Source organism: Crocuta crocuta, unplaced genomic scaffold (assembly GCF_008692635.1).
Source record: "Crocuta crocuta isolate KB4526 unplaced genomic scaffold, BGI_CrCroc_1.0 scaffold35, whole genome shotgun sequence".
Classification (NCBI taxonomy): Eukaryota; Metazoa; Chordata; class Mammalia; order Carnivora; family Hyaenidae; genus Crocuta; species Crocuta crocuta.
The window spans coordinates 8860797-8873295 of NW_027530625.1; the positions used below are offsets into that span (position 1 = coordinate 8860797).

The 12499-nt window shown below is 52.0% G+C and overlaps 1 protein-coding gene across 1 annotated transcript in view; it reads left to right on the forward strand.

The window, feature by feature from the left end:
- Positions 1 to 10991: 10991 nt before the first annotated feature.
- Positions 10992 to 12499, forward strand: part of GFI1B (growth factor independent 1B transcriptional repressor) — an 11490-nt gene continuing 9982 nt past the window's right edge. The window contains exon 1 of the mRNA XM_077768433.1: positions 10992 to 11112. The gene's annotated coding sequence lies outside the window, so the exon portion shown is untranslated. The remainder of the gene's footprint in view (positions 11113 to 12499) is intronic.

Below are 12499 nucleotides of genomic sequence, written 5' to 3' on the forward strand. Positions count from 1 at the left end.
CTTGAATTGTATCTGGAGGCAATGAAGGGCCGCTGTAGGTTTGAGTTTTCTGTAGTGTATCGGCAGAGGCTTCATCTTGACTTTAATGCCTGCTAATTTAGCTCTGAGGTGCTGGGCTGGCTGTCTCCTTGGGCAAGCCCCCATCACACCTCAGTCTGCCCCTTGCGATGCTGTGTGCAGGGCCATATTCCACAGTGCGCTCAATTTTAGTCTCACGGTAATTGTGAGACCTACCGCTCCCCGCAAAGCACGGGCATTCACAACTAGAGGTTCTATTTTAGCGGTGCCTTCTCTGAAGAATATGCAGTGACCGTTTGGAAAAGGATCAAGTTAGATCCCTACCTCACACCCTATGTCAGAATAAACTCCCAAGGGGCCAGAGCTCTTATGTGTCAAAAGCGAAACCATACGCGTGCCAGAAGAAAACAGCATGAGCAGATTTTTTTGTACTCAGGAATGGGGAAATTTTTTTTCTAAAAATGGCCAAAAAGAAGCAATAGAAGAAAAGGCCTACAAACTAGATGGCCTCCCCCAAAGAAAACAAAATATCTTTTGCGTGGCAAGAAGAAAATAAGCAAAGTCAGAACATAAATCAGCAGAGAGAAAATGTTTGCTACTTATAGAACAAGCCTTCTAATATATACAGAGAACTCTTGGAATCTTTAAAAAAAACACACACACACTCAATTATTTCATAGCAAAAAAGGGCAAGAGACATGAGCAGAAAGTTCACAGAACAAGAAATGTAATTGAGTTCAGACTTCTGGCCTCCATGAACCACAGGGGAATAAATTTCTGTTGTCTCTTTTTAAAATTGTTTTTAATGTTTATTTATTTTTGAAAGAGAGAGAGAGAGAGAGAGAGCAGGGGAGGGGCAGAGAGAGGAGACACAGAATCTGAAGCAGGCTCCATGCTCCGAGCTGTCAGCACAGAGCCTGATGTGGGGCTCGAACTCACAAACCGTGAGATCATGACCTGAGCTGAAGTTAGAAGCTTAACAGACTGAGCCACCCAGGTGCCCTATGATATCCTGAATAAATAAACAGCCATGACTTTATAGTGATACTCAAATTTAAGGGGAAAAAAGAGGAGAAGAGAGCAAAAGATCCAGTTATGCCAACACCTTATGATGAAAATCAGCAATTAAATGGAAAAGATTAGGAGTGCCAGGGTGGCTCGGTCTGCTCTTGATTTCAGCTCAGATCATGATACCAGGGTCATAGGATTGAGCCCCAGGCTGGGCTCTGCACTGAGCGTGGAGTCTACTTGGGATTATCTCTCTCCTCTGACCCTCTCCCCTGCTTGCATTCTATCTCTCTAAAAAAAATTAAGTAAGGGGCGCCTGGGTGACTTAGTCGGTTAAGTGTCCGACTTCGGCTCAGGTCATGATCTCATAGTTCATGAGTTTGAGCCCCGCATCAGACTCTCTGCTGTCAGCATGGAGCTCACTTCAGATTCTCTGTCTCCCTCTCTCTCTGCCACTACCCCACTTGCTCTCTCTGTCTGTCTCAAAAATAAATAAATAGACATTAAAACTTAATTAATTTTTAAAAGAGAGAGGAAAGATTAATCATTTACATTTCTCATCTTTGTTCATCTAACGAGGGAAAGCTCTTCTTTCCAGAAAAAATGCTTGATAACAAACATAGAAGGAATGATAGTATCCCAAGAATCACCATTTGCAAACTCCGGTGAAGGGACTGACTCAGGCCACGACCAGCAGTGGCTGCTGAGCCCATTAGGGAAAGGCCGTGGCAGAGAGAGCGCTCACGTAAGGACAAACCTACTCCACACAGGCTGCTTCTCAACTCACTTTTATTTTTTTAAATATTTATTTATTTTTTGAGGAGGGGGGAGGGACAGAGAGAGGAGGAGACACAGAATTGGAAGCAGGCTCCAGGCTCTGAACTGTCAGCACAGAGCCCGACTCAGGGCTCGAACTCACAGACTGTGAGATCATGACCTGAGCCGACTTCAGGTGCTTAATCGACTGAGCCACCCAGGCGCCCTTCAACTCACTTTTATAATGGAGAGACCCAGCTGTCACAACTTTAACCAGCTGACCAAACTGCATATCCCTAAGGTGGGGCAAGCTGAGATTCGGGATGTCCAATACCATGCAGCCCACAGCTATGGCAGGGCGGGGCAGAGGGTAGCTACACCAAAAACATCCCACCTGAATCTATTCAAGCCTTGGCCCCAACTTCCAGTCAACACGGGAGTGGAGGTTCAGATTCAAGGCACCATGAGAAATCAGACAAATCCAGAATGCAGGACCTTCCACCAGACTGGTCTAAGCTATAACAGGTGAGAAACAAAAACAAAAAACCAAAAAGCCACTACAAAAAAAAAGTCAACATCAAAAGAAACGTGTAGGGGGCGCTGTTGTGTCAAACAGGAGACTAAAGAAACCTACAAATGCCCTGCTTGAAATTAGACAGGATCCTGATTCTAAAAGAGCGACTCTAAAAGAAAACTGGGGGAAACAGCAAAAATGTGAATATGGGCAGGATATTCAATGGTATTGGGGAATTATTGCTAATTCAATAACTGTAGTGACGTGATGATGTAAGAAGAATCTGTTTTCAAGAAATACACACTCAAGGGATGCCTGGGTGGCTTAGTCGGTTAAGCGTCCGACTTTCGCTTAGGTCATGATCTCGTGGTTCGTGGGTTCGAGCCCCGCGTCGGGCTCTGTGCTGACTGCCAGCTCAGAGCCTGGAGCCTGTTTCAGTCTGTGACTCCCTCTCTCTCTGACCCTCTCCTGCTCACGCTGTCTCTCTCTCTCCTAGAAATAAATAAAACATTAAAAAAAAAGAAATATACACTCAAGTATTTATGGGTGAAGTGTCATGATGTCTGCAATACACCTCCGGAATGTTTTATGAGAACAGAACGTATTTCTACATGCATACATATGCATAGAGAAAGATAAACCACACTTGGCAAAGGTAACTATTGTTGAATAATGGTGGTGGATCTATAGGTGATCATTAGAAGTGTTTCATTTACTTTCTTGCTTGAAATTTTTCATAATTGGGGCGCCTGGGTGGCTCAGTCGGTGGGGCATCCGACTTCGGCGCAGGTCATGATCTGGCAGTTCATGGGTTTAAGCCCCGTGTCAGGCTCTGTGCTGACAGCTCGGAGCCCGGAGCCTCTTCAGATTCTGTGTCTCCCTCTCTCTCTGCCCCTCCCCTGCTCTCTCTCTCTTTCTCAAAAATAAAACATTAAAATTTTTTTTAAAAAAGAAAATTTTTCATAATAAGAACTTGAAAACATACTTGAAGATCAAAAAAGAATGGAAATACGCAGCGAAGGTGATCCCTGTACCTCCACTTTTCCCATCTGTGGAAATGAAGGGCTGGCTGGGATGCTTTGTTCTTAAATTGTGGCAAAATACATGGAACACAACATTTACCATCTTATTCTCTTTCAATGCCCAGTTCGGTGGCCTGAAGTACGTTCACATTATTGCATAACCATCAGCACCACCAGCCTCCAGAACTTTCTCATCTTGCAAAATTGAAGCTCCGCCCCCATTAAACACTAACTCCTCACTTCCCCTCCCCCAGCCCCTGGCACACACACACCCCCAATTCTACTTCCTGTCTCTAGGACTTTGACTTCCGTAGGTCCTTCATATGTGTGGGATCGTACAGGATTTGTCCTTCTGCGTCTGTCTGACTTCACTCAGCCTCATGTCCCTTACGTCATCTGTGTTGTTGTTTTATACATGCGTATTTATTTGCTTTTGAGAGGGAGAGCGTGAGTTGGGAGGGGCCGCGCGAGAGAGAATCCGTAGCAGGCTCCACGCTGTTGGTGCAAAGTCCAACGCAGGGCACAAACCCACCAACTTCGAGATCATCATCTGGGCTAAAGTCATATGCTCAACCGACTGAGCCACCCAGGTGCCCCCACGTGTGTCCTTTTGAACCGACAAGCCACTCATCCTGCAGAATTACACGACGTAACACCTTCCAAGGACGCACTGTGAGTCACGAGGGCGTTGGGTTGCCACCTTCTGCCCAGCATCTAGGTCGCTTTCTGGAGCGAAGGAGACCTTCCTGCACACTCGTGGGGTGATAAGAAGCAGCAGGAGAAAAACGCTGTCCTTTAGGGGCTCTGATAAAACGGTAACTTGAAAATCAGCGAAGGCAGCCAGTGCATGCAAAACAGATGTAAACTGGGTATAAATCCCACTTAGCCTGTGTGGACTGGGCTCTGGTGCCAGCCTCCCTTGATGATCGGTTCTCAGCTTCCCGTCACTTGGTCAACAATCCAAGTGGCAAAATGCTCCCGCGGACTGAAAGGGACGAGGCTTGTGTGGCGCCTCCACCCTGTCTGGCCCAAGTAGGCGATCACGACGCTTTCGTTCCTTCCTCCCGTCTGCAGCCCCTGAGTGAGTTTCCTGTGTGCATCCAGGGAACATGAACGCGGAAGTCATCGGGAGTTGGCGGAGCAGTAGCCAAATGTCAGGTGTTTCATTAGTAATCCACCTGCCTTGTATATGAGCACAGCCCACCTCATAGCACTGCCCTGTTTCTCTGCCTTTTTTTTCTTCTTTTATGCCCTCAGCAGCTATGGCTGCTCTTGACTCTCTCATTAAAGAGAGAAATTGCAGCATTCTATCACCAGCTATTGACTATTTCTGCCGAGAAATGATAACCCACACATATAAAGTGTTTTAGCATTTATAAATGTTTTTGCATGCATCGCCTCATTTGCTACCTGCCCAACAACACCAAGGTAGCCTTATCCTTAGCCCCATTTCAGAGATGTAAAGTCTGAGGCTCAGGGGAAGCCAGTCCCCGCTCGAGGTCATGCAGCTGGTGTGAGTCGAGACCAGGCTGCGTCTGGACACCACAATGATGCTTCCGTTTCACCCCAGTGACTGGAGAATTAGACACCCTCTCCGTTGATTGCCACTGGGGACTTATGTTTTATCAGACATAGATGGTACACTGAGGTTTGAGGCACTGAAACAACAGTCACCATTATGAAGGGCTTTCTTTTTTTAAGTTATTAGTATTGAGAGACAGAGAGAGACAGCGTGAGCAGGGGAGGGGCAGAGAGAGGGGGAGACAGAATCTGAAGCAGCTCCAGGCTCCGAGCTGTCAGCACAAAGCCAGACGCGGGGCTCAAACCCAGGAACCGCGAGATCATGACCTGAGCTGAAGTCAGACACTTAACCAACTGAGCCCCCCCAGGTTCTGCTATGAAGGGCTTTCAGGAAGGTTGGGAGGCCAGGGTCCCAGTCCTGGCTCTGCTTCTTAGGATTCCCAAGGCCTCAGTTTCCCCTTCTGAAATCTCAGGTGGCTGAATGTGGTTTCCCCGCCTCCCCAGCCTCCTTCCAGGGGCTTTCCCAGCTGCTTCAGGGAAATTGTTGGACACTTTCTGGGGAGGGTTCCTGGTGAAAAGTCACTGTTGGGGAGGATGGAGCATGTTGGGGTCCCCACGTGCCCTGATTGACACTCCCAGCAGGTTGCTGGGAAGCACCGGGCAGGAACGCAGGCCCTTTCAGGCTGGGGACCCACACCCTTGCCTGAGCAGAGCACCCCTCCATCCGTGCTTCTCTGAGGCAAACAGACCACCTAGCGAAGTGAGCGCACCCCGGAACCCGGCCTCATGGTCTCCCAAGGCTGTTTCTTTGTCCCCATCTGGAGCTTTGCGGAGGCAGGAGGGTTGAGCTCACACACTGGGGGAGCCTGTCTGACTGTGTGGTACCGATAGCAAAGGAGCAATGAAGATTTATGCGGACTGAAAAACATTATAGGGACGCATACATTCGTGCAGAGGGGAGAGAGCCTGGAAGAGGGAAGTCAGAAGGAGGGGGGAAGGGAGGAGGGAAAAAGAAACTAAAAGAATACAAATCGGGAGATGCATACTGTTTTACTTTTTTGTTTCTACTCGGATCACTCTTGTAATGTAAGCAGTAATTAGATGGATGGATGCGCGGATGGGTGGACGCACGGTGGCTGGACGGAAGGTCGGATGTTTTCAGGCTGTTTTTTTTGCCGCAGGAGAAGGAGGCAGGAGCGCCACCGTGTGGCGATCTGGTGAATTGCTTCATCTGGAAGAGCCGCGCGCCCGGGGGGTGGGGCTGTCGGCCCCCAGGGCACCGCCGACCTCGAGTCCCGGGCTGCGGGGCTCCCGCCTCTTCACCTCCCTGCATCTCTTGGCAAGCAGCCTGGGCCGGGAACGAACCCCACCATCTCCCTGAATGACTGAGTCACAGCAGGACAGAGATGGGCGCAGGAGGCGGGGGGCCTAGGGCGCCGAATGCCCCCCCCCCCACCGGGGGTCCTCAAGTCCGGGGCGGCGGGTGGACTCAGCTCGCGTTTGTTGCATCCTGCACTCTGTGCGCGTTCTAAGCCGGGGCCAGAAAGGGGCCCCAGGTCACACTGCTCATGCTGTGCGCTGGCACCACAGCCCGGACGCCCGCTGCCCACCCGGCAGGGCACGTTCGCCGTCCTCACCTCCCTGGCCGCGCCCGAGCCCGCCCGCACGCGTCTGGGGTGTCGCCCCAGAGGGTAGGGGGCTGTGCACACGGCCCACTGCCGGGCCCTCGGGAGCAGCAGCTTTGCTCACTCAGCCTCGCCGCGCTTCCTGCGGGCCAGCGTCGGGAGGTCAGGCTGCGCCGCTGCCGGCGACAGAGGACTCCCTAGCGTCCCTCCCTGTGGGCAGTTGCTGGTCCCATCGAGAAGCAGCTGAGTGCCCACTGACAAAGAATCCAAGCGCTGTCGTGGGTGGTCCCGGGGATTGTGGGCATCTGGGAAGGCTTCCTGGAGGAGGTGAGAGCAGAACCGAGCTGAACACGGGGAAGGGGAAGGGCAAAGGCAGGGACTGGGATTGGGTCTCCAGCAGGGCCTAGACGCAGCCTGTCCGAGTGACAACGAGAGGACGCGTAGAAACTGGAAGGTGGGAGGTGGAAGCCACGGCCCAGGGCCCCTCCTGGCCTTACTCTGTGTAGACAGAGAACCGCTCTCCGCCGGAACCTACCCCAGGCTCCTGGAGGTTTGGGCAGGAGGGTGGGCCAGCCCTGGCCAATGAGAGACCCCGGCCCCGCCCACCGGGACGGTGATTGGCGCAGGGGTGAGGGCTTCTGGCTGGGCTGGGCCAATCAGAGTCAGCCTGGGCCTTTTCTTGAAACCCCCCGGAAAGGGGCTTCTTCGCACTGGTGTTTCCTCGAGCGCGGCCCCGCCGTCGGGGATCTCAGCCCCGGGGTAAACGCCGGCGGAGAGGAAAGCGAAGCTGAGCGATGGAGACAGACGGATGCACGCGCGGATTCGTCATCCCTTCACCCCTTCACTCTGTAGAAACACCACTGGTGTTTCCCTCTGTTCTCAGCCTTGGGGACCCGGCCGTGAGCCAGGCCGACTCCATCCCGGCTCCTGTCTGCTTCTGTTCGGTGTAGACAGTCAGGCCAAAAATATACCCAGCGAATAAGAAGGCAATAAATCAACAGGACAATTTCAGAGAGTTATGAATACCACGAAGAATAAAGAGGATGATGGGGCAGAAAGTGGCTGGGGGGGAAGGCCTTGCCTCAGGGGGCGGTCAAGGAGGTCTCTGCAGAGGAAGCATTGCGAGTCAGCCACGGGGAGATCTGGAAGTAAGGCCATCCAGGCAGAGGGGACGGCAAATGCAAATGTCCTGAGGCGGGAATGAATGAGATCCAGACAATATCATCTGGGCATCTGGATCCAACCATGCCTGAAGCTGACCCTTTTCAGCGACAAGAACTAATGGTTTTGTTGTTGTTATCAAACTCGTATAAATGGGGGTTCTGCAACTTGCTTCCCAAAAAGTGCTGTCATTCGAAAGAGGTCTGACACTGTGAAAAACACTGAATGCTGGTCCCTGAAGCTGAGGTTTGTGCCCTATTAGGTAAAGGGAAATCGCTGAAGGTTTTTAAATCAGGGAGGGATTTTCCTGACCTGCTCCTCCTTTCTTCTCTAGACTCATCTCTCCAATGTTCTGCCCTCCGCTCCCTTCTTCTACCCTCTACCCTCCACCCGTACTGACCTTGGCTGCTGTCAGTTCCCTGAAGGTCCTGCCTCCAGCTCTTTGACGATGGTGTTCCTCTTTTTAGACATTCTTCCGTACTTTCCTTCTCCCAACTAACTCACCTGGCAACCTAGATGTCACTTCCACTAGCTTCATTAACTCTCCTTACTCCCCAGTCTGGGTTCATTTCCCCATGTCCATGCTCCTTTGCATACAATTATACATCACAGCACTTATCAGCCCGATTTGTAAATTTCAGGGTACTCTGTCCCACCTGCTAGACCAGGAAGGAGCTCACGATGGCTCGTGCTTGGTTTTATATACATATATATGAATGAGAGCAAGGGAAGGGTAAAGAGAGAGGGAGACACAGAATCCAAAGCAGGCTCCAGGCTCTGAGCTGTCAGCACAGAGCCCGACGCGGGGCTCGAACCCACGAACCACCAGATCACGACCTGAGCCCAAGTTGCACGCATCTGGCAACTAGCAGGCGCTCAATAGACATGTATTAGCGAATACAGGTAGAGACTGAATCCCCCCCAAATTCATGCTGAGACCCTAATCCCAGTATGGTGGCATTTGGAGGTGAGGGCTTTGGGGAGGTGATTAGGTTAGATGAGCTCATGAGGGTGGGGCTCTCATGATGAAATTAGTGTCTTTACAAGAAAAGTACAAAAAGCCAGAGCTTGAGCGTCTCTCATTCTCTCTCTCGCTCTCTCTCTCGCTCTCCAATTCTCCCTCCATCCTTCTCTACCTGCCTCTCTGGCAAGTGAAGACTCAGCAGGAAGGTGGCCAGCTGCAAACCAAGAAGCATGTCCCCACCAGAAACAGACTCTGCAGGCACCTTGACCTTGACCTTCCTGGTCTCTGCGAGAAATACACGTTGTTTAAGTCCCCCGGTCTGTGGTATTTGGTTGCAGCCCAAGATGACTAAGACAGGGAGGGAGTGCAGAGGGAAAGAGGGAAGAAGGGGGAGCGTGGAACACGAAAGGCGTCAGTAATAACTTGAATAAACGAGTGGCTGGACCAGCCCAGGGATGCTGGGGGCATCAAGCCCTTGGGAGATGGCGCTTCATTTCCCAGGCTGCCTGCTAAGGCCAGTGGTGTTGGAGGGGACCCGCAGGCTGGGAGGTCTCAGACGGCAAGGGCATGCCTGATGCAGCCTGGGGGCTCTGGGGGCTCTGGAGGCCTGGACCCTCCTCTCCTGCACAGGGATCCGGGCAGCTCCGGAGAAGGCCTGCTTTCACTCCCATTCCAGGCGGGGATTCCAGTCTAGGAAGAGAGTCCCCGAGTTGGTTACTAAAGGAGGGCCGATAAAGTTGTGGGATCATAACCTTAGAGTGGCCGCTGGCCTGCGTCTACCGCATTCAGCAGCTTTACCCCAAACAATAAAATACCCCAAATGCAGAGAGTGGTTGGTAAAGTCAGCCACGCAGAGCTGCGAATCCACTAACTATGTTAGTAAAAGACGCAGGAGAATTTGGGAGGCTCTAAATAAAATAACACTCGGTGGAAAAAGAAAGACCCACGGGAAAAGCAAAATATAAGTTTTTAGCGTTTATTCATTTTTGAGAGACAGAGTGCAAGCGGGGGAGGGGCAGAGAGAGAGGGAGACAGAATCCAAAGCAGGCTCCAGGCTCAGAGCTGTCAGCACAGAGCCCGACGTGGGGCTCGAACCCACGGACTGTGAGATCATGACCCGAGCCGAAGTCGGACACTCAACGGACTGAGCCACCCAGACAGCCCCTACATAAGCAAAATATAGATATGCACGTATAATACAGTGAGGATGGGGAAGAAATGGGATTTTTTTTCTTAATGTCCTGGGATTATTTTGTAAGTTTTCTGCATAATGACAAACAGCTCCAGCTGACTGTTGGCAGTATGCAACATCCAAAGAATATTCCAGATGCTTCTACACTCTCTCTCCACCAAGGAGAGAGGCCAAGGGCTGAGGGCCGTGGTCCGTGTGCGGCCTGTGCTGGGACCCGCGCCCCCGCAGCGTCAGGCAGGCCCAGATGACCTCCAGGCGGGACCCAGTCGCAGACCAGCCTCGCCCAAGACTCCCTTTCTCCCCCTGTCGGGACCTGCATTTTAACTCGGGGCTTCCTGTCTCCAAACATGTTTTCTTTATGAGGGAAACCTAATCTCTCCCGCGCTGGGCCGGGAAGGCATGCAAATCAGCCTAACAGTGCTCTGTTTTGTGAGTTCTCCTCTTATGCAAAACCTCCTGAGATAAATCAGTCATCCCGTAAGCCCTGGGACGCTTGAGGGGCACAGGAGGAAGAAGGTGGGGGATCAGGGGACGGGGCTCCGTGCCAAATGGGATGTGATGTCCAAGACGGGCTGTCCCCAGCTCCCCCCCCCATATCCTTGAGGCCACCAGATGGCGACACACGCGGGGCCTGGGGAAGAGCCGCAGGGGGCTGAGCTGGCCGAGGGGGCTGGCTCAGGCCAAGGGGAGCGCCTGGGCTGACCCTTCACCTGTTCTGGGGTCAAGTTTAGGGAAGCGTGCATTTGACCTCTCTTCTCAAAGGCCACCTCCACAAGGACAGGCGGAGGCTCTCTCAGGGCCCTTTGAAGCCCGGCGCTCCCGGCTTGGGATGGACCGAGAGAGACAGAGAGGAAGGAAGGACTAAAGAAGTGACGAGTTTATACAAAATCAGGTGTACAAGTAAGTGCTCTGTTTTAACTTTTCACTTTTAAAATGGGATGGTGTAGCCACTCCTTTCTCTTCCAGCAGACGCTGTTTGGAGGTCCGGGGTGCGGAGCGAGCAGAACGGCCCCCAGGATGGAGGGCTGGCTGGCGGGAGCGCGCCTTGTAGCCGGGGAAGCTTTGATAAGCAAATGGTGCCCCGCGCTCGGGCGCTCTCTATTGGCTGTGCCTTCACCGCCAGATTTTGACACAAATAATCAGATTGAAAATCAAGGAGGGGAAGAGAAGAGGAAAAAAAAAAAAAAAGAAACGGAGAGAGTGAGAGAGGGAAAGGGTTGGGGAAAAAAAGGAGAAGTATCTGTTGGAGCACAGAGTCCGAGGTTGACGGAGAGGAGCCGATCCCCAGAGAGGCTGAGAGAGGTTCCCACCAAGACCACGAGCGACACCGGGTGAGTGCTCCCTTCCAGCCTCTTCTTTCTAAATTTGCATGTCTGACTTAGATTGTTTCCAGGCGGGTTCCTCGGGCCCTCCTGCAGTCCTGGGAAGAATAAGGTGGGCTGGGAACTCTCTTTCATGGTGCGGCTTTCAGTCTTTGAACCCAGTGGGAGACAGAGCCGTATGGGAATTACGCCCCCTGCCAACCCTGCATAAGTACCCTTTCCAAAACTCGATCACCAGGGATCACCTGCGTGTGCGAACTCATACCCAGGGGCCTGGGCAGAGCATGGGAAGACACTCTTCCATGTGCCTGNCCCGCCCAGCACTCTGAACTTTCCTTGTCTATAAAATAGGTGTGAATTCAAGTTCCTGGGTCACTTTGAGAACGAGTGCCCTCTCATCCAGAGCCTCGTGAGGGGAGAGGGAGAGCGGCTTGTCCACCGCCCCCGGGCCCCCAGCTTCCCGGAATAAGAGGCTGTAAAAGGGCACGTGGCGTCCCAGTCTTTTCTACCTAATTTTGGAGAAAAAGCCAAGTTTATAGTCTGGGCGTCTGGGGTGAGATACCGGCTCTAAAATAAGGTTTGTTAAGGCAAAGGGTGGTCAGTTTTCTGAGAAAGTCTGAAGCGTTCAAGAGTCTCCCAGAGGAGGGAAAATAAATTTGCAGGCTCCGTACTTGGATCTGGTGCAAGCTATCTGAGGTGCACCTGCCCGCCGGGGCTCACGCCTCCTAATATTCCTTCGTCGGCAGCGAACGGGGAGAAGGTTTCAGTCTTAGTGAGCTGGCAAGTTCCTTGTCCTCAGAGGTGGGACACAGGGACTCTTTCCGGGGGCCAGCATGCTGGTCTCCCTGCAGAACATTCCTGAGGAGCATCAGAGAGCCGGATCCGACTTGGGTTTGGTGGATGGAGCTACTCATAAACAATGCAGAACATTTCCTCGAGGCTTTCAGGAGGTTGGGTGGGGTTGGGGTCCCCTCGGAGAACACAAGGACCCCCGACGTGTCTGGGGCCAGATCGCCACCAGGAAAACAGCCTCATCACATGTGATCTCGACCCTTTTCAGACACGACAGGAAACCTTACCGTCCTTAATTTAGAGGGAGGTTTTTTGTCCATTTGTTTTCAGAAATTCAGACCAGTGGGGGCTGCTCCAATTCGGAGCTGCTCAGGAAATGTGACGCTCCTTCAGTTTGGTTTTTCTTGTAGTAAAATATATAGCACAGGAAAGTGACTGTTTTAACCATTTTTAAGGGCACAGGTCTGTGGCATTAAAGGCATTTACAACGGTGTGCAAATGTCTCCACCGTCCATCTTAACAACTCTCTTCATTTTCTCAAACTGAAATTCTGTCCACATTGAACATTAACTGCCCCCCCTCCCCCCCCCCCACCCAGCCCCTC